This window comes from Ranitomeya imitator, chromosome 9 (genome assembly GCF_032444005.1).
Source record: "Ranitomeya imitator isolate aRanImi1 chromosome 9, aRanImi1.pri, whole genome shotgun sequence".
NCBI classification, from domain to species: domain Eukaryota; kingdom Metazoa; phylum Chordata; class Amphibia; order Anura; family Dendrobatidae; genus Ranitomeya; species Ranitomeya imitator.
In genome coordinates, this window is record NC_091290.1 from 39375842 (window position 1) to 39388927 (window position 13086).

Genomic DNA, 13086 nt, shown 5'->3' on the forward strand with positions numbered 1-13086 from the left:
GCACCCCTTTGCTTCTCAGAGCTTCCAGCAAAAGTTAATAGCAAGCTGGACAGAAAAAACAGAAAACAAACTAGAAGCACTTATCTAGCAGAGCAGCAGGCCCAAGGAAAGATGCAGTAGCTCAGATCCAACACTGGAACATTGACAAGGAGCAAGGAAGACAGACTCAGGTGGAGCTAAATAGCAAGGCAGCCAACGAGCTCACCAAAACACCTGAGGGAGGAAGCCCAGAGACTGCAATACCACTTGTGACCACAGAAGTGAACTCAGCCACAGAATTCACAACAGAATTGAGGAACAGGTGCATCAGTAGATTCCCTGATTGCCCGTTTGTCAAGCGGTCGGGATTTTAACCAATCAAAACTAAGAAGGAATTAAAAAAACAAACAATGCTATACAGTACATGGAAATGGCTGAGAACTTTCTGGTGGAAGTTGGAATTACAGTACCACACCCCAAACCACTTGAGATAATAGGATTTTGACACTCTGGGTCTTACAAGATAAAGAGTGGGAAACCCTTTGGCACCTTGATATGACAATAAGCAGATAACGGGAAACTCTTCTCAGGGAGGTAAATGACCAAGGTCCGAATAATTCAGCTGGAACTGAATACTATTTCCCGTGCCATCCTGGGGCGGATTATCAGAGGGTCAATATGGGCGGTAGCCCAGGGCCCAGTGGTCTGGGGGGGCCTTGGCTACCGCACAGATTGACCCTCCACTAAGTGTCTGAATGCCCGCCGGCATTTGTGTGCCCCCGGACCCGGTGGGCAGAGAGAGGGGGCCCGCATTGGTTGGGAGGTGCGTGTATCAGCCGGTCAGCTGAGAGCTCCGAGTCCCTGCACCAGGCCTGCACAGCAGCACACCACATAATGGCTGCTCTGTGCACAGGACCTGTGATGAGGTCACATGATCGGGAGGAGGACCTCCGTGTACAGGACTTTGCTGGTTGCCATGGCGCCGGAGGAGGGTAAGGCAGCGTATGTGTGAGGTCAGGAGGTGTTTACAGGGTGGATGTAGCAGAGCCGTGTGTGTACGAGGTGTATGGATCAGAGCAGCGTGTGAAAGGTCTATGGAGCGGAGTCGTGTGTGCACGATGTGTACGGAGCCGTGTGCATGAGGTGTACGGAGCGCAGCCGCGTGTGTACGAGGTGTACGGAGCAGAGCAACGTGTGTATGAGGTGTACGGAGCGGAGTCGTGTGTACAAGGTGTACGGAGCACAGCCGCGTGTGTACGAGGTGTACGGAGCACAGCCGCGTGTGTACGAGGTGTACGGAGCACAGCCGCGTGTGTACGAGGTGTATGGACCACAGCCGCGTGTGTACGAGGTGTACAGAGCACAGCCGCGTGTGTATGAGGTGTACGGAGCGGAGCAGCATGTGAAAGGTGTACGGAGTGGAGTCGTGTGTACGAGGTGTACGGAGCACAGCCGCGTGTGTACGAGGTGTACGGAGCGGAGCAGCATGTGAAAGGTGTAAGGAGTGGAGTCGTGTGTACGAGGTGTACGGAGCACAGCCGCGTGTGTACGAGGTGTACGGAGCGGAGTCGTGTGTAAGAGGTGTACGGAGCCATGTGTACAAGGTGTACGGAGCACAGCCGCATGTGTACAAGGTGTACGGAGCGGAGTCGTGTGTAAGAGGTGTACGGAGCCATGTGAACGAGGTGTACGGAGCACAGCCGCGTGTGTACGAGGTGTATGGAGCGGAGCCGTGTGTACGAGGTGTACGGAGCACTGCCGCGTGTGTACGAGGTGTACGGAGCACAGCCGCGTGCGTATGAGGTGTACGGAGCGGAGCAGCATGTGAAAGGTGTACGGAGTGGAGTCGTGTGTACGAGGTGTATGGAGCACAGCCGCGTGTGTACGAGGTGTACGGAGCACAGCCGCGTGTGTACGAGGTGTACGGAGCGGAGCAGCATGTGAAAGGTGTACGGAGTGGAGTCGTGTGTACGAGGTGTACGGAGCACAGCCGCGTGTGTACGAGGTGTACGGAGCGGAGTCGTGTGTAAGAGGTGTACGGAGCCATGTGTACAAGGTGTACGGAGCACAGCCGCATGTGTACAAGGTGTACGGAGCGGAGTCGTGTGTAAGAGGTGTACGGAGCCATGTGTACGAGGTGTACGGAGCACAGCCACGTGTGTACGAGGTGTACGGAGCGGAGCCGTGTGTACGAGGTGTACGGAGCACAGCCGCGTGTGTACGAGGTGTACGGAGCACAGCCGTGTGCGTATGAGGTGTACGGAGCGGAGCAGCATGTGAAAGGTGTACGGAGTGGAGTCGTGTGTACGAGGTGTATGGAGCACAGCCGCGTGTGTACGAGGTGTACGGAGCACAGCCGCGTGTGTACGAGGTGTACGGAGCGGAGCAGCATGTGAAAGGTGTACGGAGTGGAGTCGTGTGTACGAGGTGTACGGAGCACAGCCGCGTGTGTACGAGGTGTACGGAGCACAGCCGCGTGTGTACGAGGTGTACGGAGCGGAGCAGCATGTGAAAGGTGTACGGAGTGGAGTCGTGTGTACGAGGTGTACGGAGCACAGCCGCGTGTGTACGAGGTGTACGGAGCGCAGCCGCGTGTGTACGAGGTGTACGGAGCGGAGTCGTGTGTAAGAGGTGTACGGAGCCATGTGTACAAGGTGTACGGAGCACAGCCGCATGTGTACAAGGTGTACGGAGCGGAGTCGTGTGTAAGAGGTGTACGGAGCCATGTGTACGAGGTGTACGGAGCACAGCCGCGTGTGTACGAGGTGTACGGAGCGGAGCCGTGTGTACGAGGTGTACGGAGCACTGCCGCGTGTGTACGAGGTGTACGGAGCACAGCCGCGTGTGTATGAGGTGTACGGAGCACAGCCGCGTGTGTATGAGGTGTACGGAGCACAGCCACGTGTGTACGAGGTGTACGGAGCACTGCCGCGTGTGTACGAGGTGTACGGAGCACAGCCGCGTGCGTATGAGGTGTACGGAGCGGAGCAGCATGTGAAAGGTGTACGGAGTGGAGTCGTGTGTACGAGGTGTATGGAGCACAGCCGCGTGTGTACGAGGTGTACGGAGCACAGCCGCGTGTGTACGAGGTGTACGGAGCGGAGCAGCATGTGAAAGGTGTACGGAGTGGAGTCGTGTGTACGAGGTGTACGGAGCACAGCCGCGTGTGTACGAGGTGTACGGAGCGGAGTCGTGTGTAAGAGGTGTACGGAGCCATGTGTACAAGGTGTACGGAGCACAGCCGCATGTGTACAAGGTGTACGGAGCGGAGTCGTGTGTAAGAGGTGTACGGAGCCATGTGTACGAGGTGTACGGAGCACAGCCACGTGTGTACGAGGTGTACGGAGCGGAGCCGTGTGTACGAGGTGTACGGAGCACTGCCGCATGTGTACGAGGTGTACGGAGCACAGCCGTGTGCGTATGAGGTGTACGGAGCGGAGCAGCATGTGAAAGGTGTACGGAGTGGAGTCGTGTGTACGAGGTGTATGGAGCACAGCCGCGTGTGTACGAGGTGTACGGAGCACAGCCGCGTGTGTACGAGGTGTACGGAGCGGAGCAGCATGTGAAAGGTGTACGGAGTGGAGTCGTGTGTACGAGGTGTACGGAGCACAGCCGCGTGTGTACGAGGTGTACGGAGCACAGCCGCGTGTGTACGAGGTGTACGGAGCGGAGCAGCATGTCAAAGGTGTACGGAGTGGAGTCGTGTGTACGAGGTGTACGGAGCACAGCCGCGTGTGTACGAGGTGTACGGAGCGCAGCCGCGTGTGTACGAGGTGTACGGAGCGGAGTCGTGTGTAAGAGGTGTACGGAGCCATGTGTACAAGGTGTACGGAGCACAGCCGCATGTGTACAAGGTGTACGGAGCGGAGTCGTGTGTAAGAGGTGTACGGAGCCATGTGTACGAGGTGTACGGAGCACAGCCGCGTGTGTACGAGGTGTACGGAGCGGAGCCGTGTGTACGAGGTGTACGGAGCACTGCCGCGTGTGTACGAGGTGTACGGAGCACTGCCGCGTGTGTACGAGGTGTACGGAGCACTGCCGCGTGTGTACGAGGTGTACGGAGCACAGCCGCGTGTGTATGAGGTGTACGGAGCACAGCCGCGTGTGTATGAGGTGTACGGAGCACAGCCACGTGTGTACGAGGTGTACGGAGCACTGCCGCGTGTGTATGAAGTGTACGGAGCACAGCCACGTGTGTATGAGGTGTACGGAGTAGTGCCGTGTGTGTACGAGATGTATGGAGAGGAGCCGTATGTGTATGAGGTGTACGCAGCGGAGCTGTGTGTGTGCAAGGTATGCGGAGCAGTGTGTGCAATGTGTATGGAGCGGAGCGGTGTGTGTATGAGGTGTACGGAGTAGTGCCATGTGTACGAGATGTATGGAGCGGAGCCGTGTGTGTATGAGGTGTATGGAGCGGAGCCGTGTATGAGGTGTATGGAGCAGAGCCGTGTGTGTATGAGGTGTATGGAGAAGAGCCGTGTATGAGGTGTATGGAGCGGAGCTGAATGTGTACGGAGCGGAGCCGTGTGTGTATGAGATGTATGGAGTGGAGCCGTGTGTACGGAGCGGAGCCGTGTATGCAAAGTTTACGGAGCGCAGCCGCGTGTGTAGGAGTAGCTATGTGTGGCCATTATCATGTGCGGCCAATATACAGTAAGGAGCATCATGTGTGGCCGTTATACAGTATGGAGCATCATGTGCAGTCATTATACAGTATTATTGAGCATCATGTGCAGTCATTATACAGTATGGAGAATCATGTGTGGCCATTATACAGTATGGAGCATCAAGTGCGGTCATTATACAGTATGGAGCATCATGTGCGGTCATTATACAGTATGGAGCATCATGTGTGGCCATTATACAGTATGGAGCATCATGTGTGGCCATTATACAGTATGGAGCATCATGTGCGGTCATTATACAGTATTGAGCATCATGTGTGGCCATTATACAGTATGGAGCATCATGTGTGGCCATTATACAGTATGGAGCACCAAGTGCGGTCATTATACAGTATGGAGCATCATGTGCGGTCATTATACAGTATGGAGCATCATGTGTGGCCATTATACAGTATGGAGCATCATGTGTGGCCATTATACAGTATGGAGCATCATGTGCCGTCATTATACAGTATGGAGCATCATGTGTGGCCATTATACAGTATGGAGCATCATGTGTGGCCATTATACAGTATGGAGCATCATGTGCGGTCATTATACAGTATGGAGCATCATGTGCGGTCATTATACAGTATGGAGCATCATGTGGGGTCATTACACAGTATGGAGCATCATGTGTGGCAATTATACAGTATGGAGCATCATGTGCGGTCATTATACAGTATGGAGCATCATGTGTGGCAATTATACAGTATGGAGAATCATGTGCGGTCATTATACAGTATGGAGCATCATGTGGGGTCATTATACAGTATTGAGCATCATGTTTGGCCATTATACAGTATGGAGCATCATGTGCGGTCATTATACAGTATGGAGCATCATGTGCGGTCATTATACAGTATGGAGCATGATGTGCAGTCATTATACAGTATGGAGCACTGTGTGGCCATTATACAGTATCGAGCACTGTGTGGCCATATTTTTTTTTTATAATTATTCTTTATGAATAGTGTGATCAGCAGTGCTAAATGGGTGTGGTTGAGACATGTATATGGGTGTGACTAGTGAATGGGTGTGGTCAGAGGTGTGTCCTAAAAGTTGCTGCGGCGCGCAACGCGCGCCGCAAACTTTGTCCCTCTTTCCCAACTTTAAAAGTTGGGAGGTATGGTAATATGTGGTCTGGAAATGGTGCGGTGGTATTTGTCCCTTGTATGTGCTATTATTCGATCACTGTGGTTGTAATTTGTGGTCTGGTCATGGTGCGGTGGTATTTGTTCCTTGTATGTGATATTATTGGTCAAGATATACCTAAATTTTATTGCAGATTTTAACAAATATTTCCTAGGTTACAGTAGAGTAGGGCCCGGCCCTTTTTCTGGAATAATCTGGTTCGGGTATATCATGACCCCCGTCACGTGACCCCCGGCCCCGTCACATGACCCCCGTCACATGACCGGGGGGGCCCACAGTGTGTGAACAGCCCGGGGCCCTGGCTACCCTTAATCCACCCCTGGTGCCATCCACTACACATGCCATTGCGTTCTCTTTGCAGTTAGAATATATTTGCACAAAGAAGAAAATGTTGAAATGACACCTACTGTTTGCAGCTCTGCATTCTGGCTCATATAAGGGGCTCCAGAGCAGGTAGCCCCCTCTCCGACACTTATATTCCCAGATTTTCCTGTTTTATTGCTCTCAAGAAATTTTTGTTGAAAGGATTTCCTAAGCAAGACAGCAATAAGCCAAGTGCAACTCAAATGCCAAGTTATTCTCATTATCTACTAAAGGTCAGAAGTTTCCCAAAGGTCACTTGTTATCTGTTGGGTAAAGGTTCATTAAATGTTGGCAAAACCTTGTAAGATAAGGGTTTGCTTGCAATCATGCTCTCATCATGCTTGCACCCGTGCTGCTTTAGCATTTATTACAGGGGGGGAGGGGGGTTGGGTGGCCTGCTGCACCCTGCGAGTGATTGTCATCTCACAAGGCTTTGGTGAGTCTGCTCTTCATGTTGTGTCTTTTCGAGTTTTTCTATGATAGCTGTTTTTGATATTAGAGTAGGACTTGCAAGTTGATGAGGACCCTTGATGTTGGGTTGCAAGCTTATCCATTTTGGCCAAAATTGTAACTAATACCTCATCTAATGTACTGTATATACTCGAGTATAAGCCGAGATTTTCAGCCCAAATTTTTGGGCTGAAAGTGCCCCTCTCGGCTTATACTCGAGTCAAGGTGGGTGGCAGGGTCGGCGGGTGAGGGGGAGAGGGCGCTGAGGTATACTTACCTAGTCCCAGCGATCCTCGCGCTGTCCCTGCCGTCCCACGGTCTTCGGTGCTGCAGCTTCTTCCCCTCTTCAGCGGTCACGTGGGACCGCTCATTAGAGAAATGAATAGGCGGCTCCACCTCCCATAGGGGTGGAGCCGCGTATTCATTTCTCTAATCAGCGGTGCCGGTGACCGCTGATTAGAGGAAGAAGCTGCGGCACCGAAGACAGCTGTCCGGGGAAAGGAGCCGGACGCCGGGAGCAGGTAAGTATCGCATATTTACCTGTCCCTGTTCCAGCCGCCGGGCGCCGCTCCATCTTCCCTGCGTCTGCGCTCTGACTGTTCAGGTCAGAGGGCGCGATGACGCATATAGTGTGCACGGCGCCCTCTGCCTGAACAGTCAGTGCAGAGAGACGCCGGGACCGGACGCTGGGAGCTGCAAGCAAGAAAGGTGAGTATGTGTTTGTTTTTTTTACTGCAGCAGCGGCGGCAATGGCAGAGCTTTCTATGGGGAAATATGAACGGTGCAGAGCACCATATGGGGCACAGCTATAGAGCAATAATGAACGGTGCAGAGCACCATATGGAGCACAGCTATAGGGAAATAATGAACGGTGCAGAGCACCATATGGAGCACAGCTATAGGGAAATAATGAACGGTGCAGAGCACCATATGGAGCACAGCTATAGGGAAATAATGAACGGTGCAGAGCACCATATAGGGCACAGCTATAGGGCAATAATGAACGGTGCAGAGCACCATATGGGGCACAGCTATAGGGCAATAATGAACGGTGCAGAGCACCATATGGGGCACAGCTATAGGGCAATAATGAACGGTGCAGAGCACTATATGGGCACAGCTATGGGGAAATATAAACGGTGCAGAGCACTATATGGCAGAGCTATGGGGAAATATGAACGGTGCAGAGCACTATATGGCACAGCTATGGGGAAATAATGAACGGTGCAGAGCACTATATGGCACAGCTATGGGGAAATAATGAACGGTGCAGAGCACTATATGGCACAGCTATGGGGAAATAATGATCTATTTTTATTTTTGAAATTCACCGGTAAATGCTGCATTTCCACCCTAGGCTTATACTCGAGTCAATAAGTTTTCCCAGTTTTTTGTGGCAAAATTAGGGGGTCGGCTTATACTCGGGTCGGCTTATACTCGAGTATATACGGTATTATATACATTATTTAATTTTTCATCTTTTTTGCATTTTTATCATCTTTTTGCAGGGTGCTGCAGGGCCCCTTTATGTTGATTCTTGTGTGTTGAATGTATATAAATAGAGTCAGGGCTGGCTCCAGGTTTTTGAGGGCCCCGGGTGAAAGAGTCTCAGTGGCCCCCCCCCCCCCTTTAACACATACCACGATTCATGATCGCATATAACACAGTCATGTAGTATATAACATGGCCCACGTAGTATATAGAACAGCCATGTAGTATATAGCACAGCCCACGTGGCATATAACAGCCCATGAAGTATATAACACGACCCACATAGTATATAGAACAGCCATGTACTATATAGCACAGCCCATGCAGCATATAACAGCCCACATAATATATAATATGGCCCACGTAGTATATAGAACAGCCACGTAGTATATAGCACAGCCCACGTAGCATATAACAGCCCATATAGTATATAGCACAGCCACATATTATATGTTATGAACAGGTGATTCAGAACCACAATGGACCTAGTGGTTAAGAGCACACAAAGTGACCTGATAGTTACTAATAACATAGGACGAGCTCTGAGACGTGGGAACTCTGCTGACCGCAATCCCTAGTCCTATCATACCACACTAGAGGTAGCCGTGGAGCGCTCCTGACCAGACCTAGGCGCCTCGGGCACAGCCTGAGAAACTAGCTAGCCCTGAAGATAGAAAAATAAGCCTACCTTGCCTCAGAAAAATTCCCCAAAGGAAAAGGCAGCCCCCCACATATAATGACTGTGAGTAAAGATGAAAATACAAACACAGAGATGAAATAGATTTTAGCAAAGTGAGGCCCGACTTACTGAATAGACCGAGGATAGGAAAGATAGCTTTGCGGTCAGCACAAAAACCTACAAACAACCACGCAGAGGGCGCAAAAAGACCCTCCGCACCGACTAACGGTACGGAGGTGCTCCCTCTGCGTCCCAGAGCTTCCAGCAAGCAAGGAAAACCAATATAGCAAGCTGGACAGAAAAAATAGCAAACAAAAGTAACACCAGCAGAACTTAGCTTATGCAGTGAAGACAGGCCACAAGAACGATCCAGGAGAGAGCAAGGCCAATACTGGAACATTGGCTGGAGGCCAGGAACAAAGAACTAGGTGGAGTTAAATAGAGCAGCACCTAACGACTTAACCTCGTCACCTGAGGAAGGAAACTCAGAAGCCGCAGCCCCACTCACATCCACCAAAGGAAGCTCATAGACAGAACCAGCCGAAGTACCACTCATGACCACAGGAGGGAGGTTGACCACAGAATTCACAACAATTATATAACACAGCCCACGTAGTATATAACACGGCCCACGTAATATATAGAACAGCCATGTAGTATATAGCACAGCCCACGTATCATATAACAGCCCACGTAGTAGATAACATGGCCCACATAGTATATAGAGCAGCCACGTAGTATATAGCACAGCCCACGTAGCATATAACAGCCCATATAGTATATAGTACAACAACATATTATATAACACAGCCCACGTAGTATATAATACGGGCCACGTAGTATATAGAACAGCCATGTAGTATATAGCACAGCCCACATACCATATTACAGCCCACGTAGTATATAACACAGCCCACGTAGTATATAGAACAGCCATGTAGTATATAGCACAGCCCATGCAGCATATAACAGCCCACATAGTATATAACACGGCCCACGTAGTATATAGAACAGCCATGTAGTATATAGCACAGCCCACATAGCATATTACAGCCCACGTAGTATATAACACAGCCCACGTAGTATATAGAACAGCCATGTAGTATATAGCACAGCCCATGCAGCATATAACAGCCCACATAGTATATAACACGGCCCACGTAGTATATAGAACAGCCACGTAGTATATAGCACAGCCCACGTAGCATATAACAGCCCATATAGTATATAGCACAGCCACATCTACTATATAAAGCTGAATGTGTGTGTGTGTGTGTATGTATGTATGTATGTATGTATGTATGTATGTATGTCCGGGATTGGCATCTGCACCGTCGCAGCTACAGCCACAAAATTTTGCACAGTCACACGTCTGGACCCCGAGAGCGTCATAGGCTATGTTGTGAGGCGAAATTTTAACCCTGCACGTTCCAATTCACCAAACAATTTTGCCCCTATCTACATAATGGGGAAAAAAGTGAAAGGAAAAGTGTTGGAGGCGTCGTAGCTACAGCCACAAAATTTTGCACAGTCACACGTCTGGACCCTGAGAGCGTCATAGGCTATGTTGTGAGGTGAAATGTTAACCCCGCGCTTTCCAATTCACCAAACAATTTTGCCCCTATCTACATAATGGGGAAAAAGTGAAAGGAAAAGTGTTGGAGGCGTCGCAGCTACAGCCACAAAATTTTGCACAGTCACACGTCTGGACCCCGAGAGCATCATAGGCTATGTTGTGAGGTGAAATTTTAACCCCACGCTTTCCAATTCACCAAATAATTTTGCCCCCATCTACATAATGGGGAAAAAAGTGAAAGGAAAAGTGTTGGAGGCGTCGCAGTCACAGCCACAAAATTTTGCACAGTCACACGTCTGGACCCCGAGAGCATCATAGGCTATGTTGTGAGGCGAAATTTTAACCCCGCGCTTTCCAATTCACCAAACAATTTTGCCCCTATCTACATAATGGGGAAAAGTGAAAGGAAAAGTGTTGGAGCCAAATTGACAGCTGCCAGATGTGAACAAGGGGGACTTAAAGAATGAGAGCGATGGCGCCAAAGAGTATATACCATACAGTTGCTAAGGTGGGGCCCCGACATGGGATACTCACCACACACGGGGATATGGACACACAAAATGCGCCACACACTACCACGTGCTTGAACACATATACCACCCTCAGCACACATTTCACCACACATACACCAACCTCGCCACATAAAAGTCGAAACACAAAAGTCGCCGCTCAAAACTCGCCACGCACAAAACTCGCCACATGCAAAAACTAGGCTCACGCAAAACTCGCCACAAGTGCAAAACTCACCTCATGGAAAACTCGCCACACGCAAAACTTGCACACGCGGAAAAATTGCCACATGTACAAAAGTTGCAGCACATGCAAAAGTTGCCTCACACACAACTTGCACATACTCAAAAGGCACCACACATAAAACTCGCCATGCGCAAAACTCGCCATGCGCAAAACTTGCTGCACACAACTTGCTACACTAACCTGTCACATGCAACTCGACACACAAAAAGTTGCTACATGCATGTTGCCACACAAAACTCATCTCACAAAAGTCGCTACATGCATGTCGCCACACGCAACTCAACACACACAACTTGACAAACGAAACTCACCCTAAAACACACACAAGTCTGGTATTATCCTTCAAAAATAAAAATTAGATTAATAAGCAGACAAACTAAAAGAGCAACATATGTACCATATAGGAAATACGGCAGCTGTCAGTCACATGACTTGTCTATTATGTGTATGTGTGAGCTAATATATACTGCCAGGGGGAGGGCTTCCTGTTGGCTGGGGATTTATCAGGCTGCCAATTTAGCTTACAAATACTGAGGTAAAAATACTGAGCAAATAATGTGTGAACGAGGTCTAATACAGGAGGAGATGACACACAGGTATATACTATATACAGGAGAGATGACACACAGGTATATACTATATAGAGGAGATGACATACAGGTACATACTATATACTGTACAGGAGGAGATGACACACAGGTATATACTATATACAGGAGCAGATGACCTACAGGTATATACTATATACAGGAGGAGATGACATACAGGTATATGCTATATATAGAAGATGACATACAGGTATATACTATATACAGGAGGAGATGACACACAGATATATACTATATACAGGGGAGATGACACACAGGTATATACTATATACAGGAGGAGATGACATACAGGTATATACTATATATAGAAGGAGATTACATACAGGTATATACTATATATAGGAGGAGATGACATACAGGTATATACTATATACAGGGGAGATGACACACAGCAGGTATATTATATATACAGGGGAGATGACATACAGGTATATACTATATACAGGAGATGACATACAGGTGTATACTATATATAAGGGAGATGACAAACATGTATATACTGAGGTGAAAATGAAAAGGTGTGAGTGCAAAATGAGAGGAGTGAGGGAAAATAGTGGAGTGATCGGAAAATGACAGATGTGGGGTTGAAAGAGGAGTGAGGGAAAATAGTGGAGTGATCAGAAAATGACAGATGTGAGGTCGAAATGACAAGTGTTAGGGGGGAATGAGAGGAGTGAGGGAGAAAATGAGAGGTGTAAGGGAGAAAATGAGAGATGTGAGGGGGAAAATGAAAGATGTGATTGGGAAAATGAGAGGCGTGATGGGAAAATAAGAGAAGTGAGGTGCTATAACTAACCACAGATATTTACTATGCCCAGGCAACGCCGGGCTCTTCAGCTAGTATTATATAACAGCCCACGTAGTATAAAACATGGCCCACGTAGTATATAGAACAGTCATGTAGTATATAGCACAGCTCACGTAGCATATAACAGCCCATATAGTATATAGCACAGCCACATAGTATATAACACGGCCCATGTAGTATATAGCACAGACATGTAGTATATAGCACAGCACACGTAGCATATAACAGCCCATATAGTATATAGCACAGCCACATAGTATATAACACGGCCCATGTAGTTTATAGCACAGACATGTATTATATAGCACAGCCCACGTAGCATATAACAGCCTATATAGTATATAGCACAGCCCACGTAGTATATAACACAGCCATATAGTATATAGCACAGACATGTAGTATACAGCACAGCCCCCCTCCCCCCAAGAATGGCCCCATAGTCCAGTACTCACTGTTATAGTTAAAAAAAAACAACACTCCTCACCTCTCAATGTGCCCATGCTGCACGCTGCTCCCTGCTCCGGTCTTGGCAGCTGCCGCTGCACTGCCTGACACAC

The 13086-nt window shown here is 49.1% G+C and overlaps 1 protein-coding gene across 1 annotated transcript in view; it reads left to right on the forward strand.

The window, feature by feature from the left end:
* The first annotated feature begins 6578 nt into the window (after positions 1-6578).
* The window catches only part of LOC138648718 (phospholipase A and acyltransferase 3-like), a 28876-nt gene continuing 22368 nt past the window's right edge, over positions 6579-13086 (forward strand). Inside the window, exon 1 of the mRNA XM_069738562.1 lies at positions 6579-6597. The gene's annotated coding sequence lies outside the window, so the exon portion shown is untranslated. The remainder of the gene's footprint in view (positions 6598-13086) is intronic.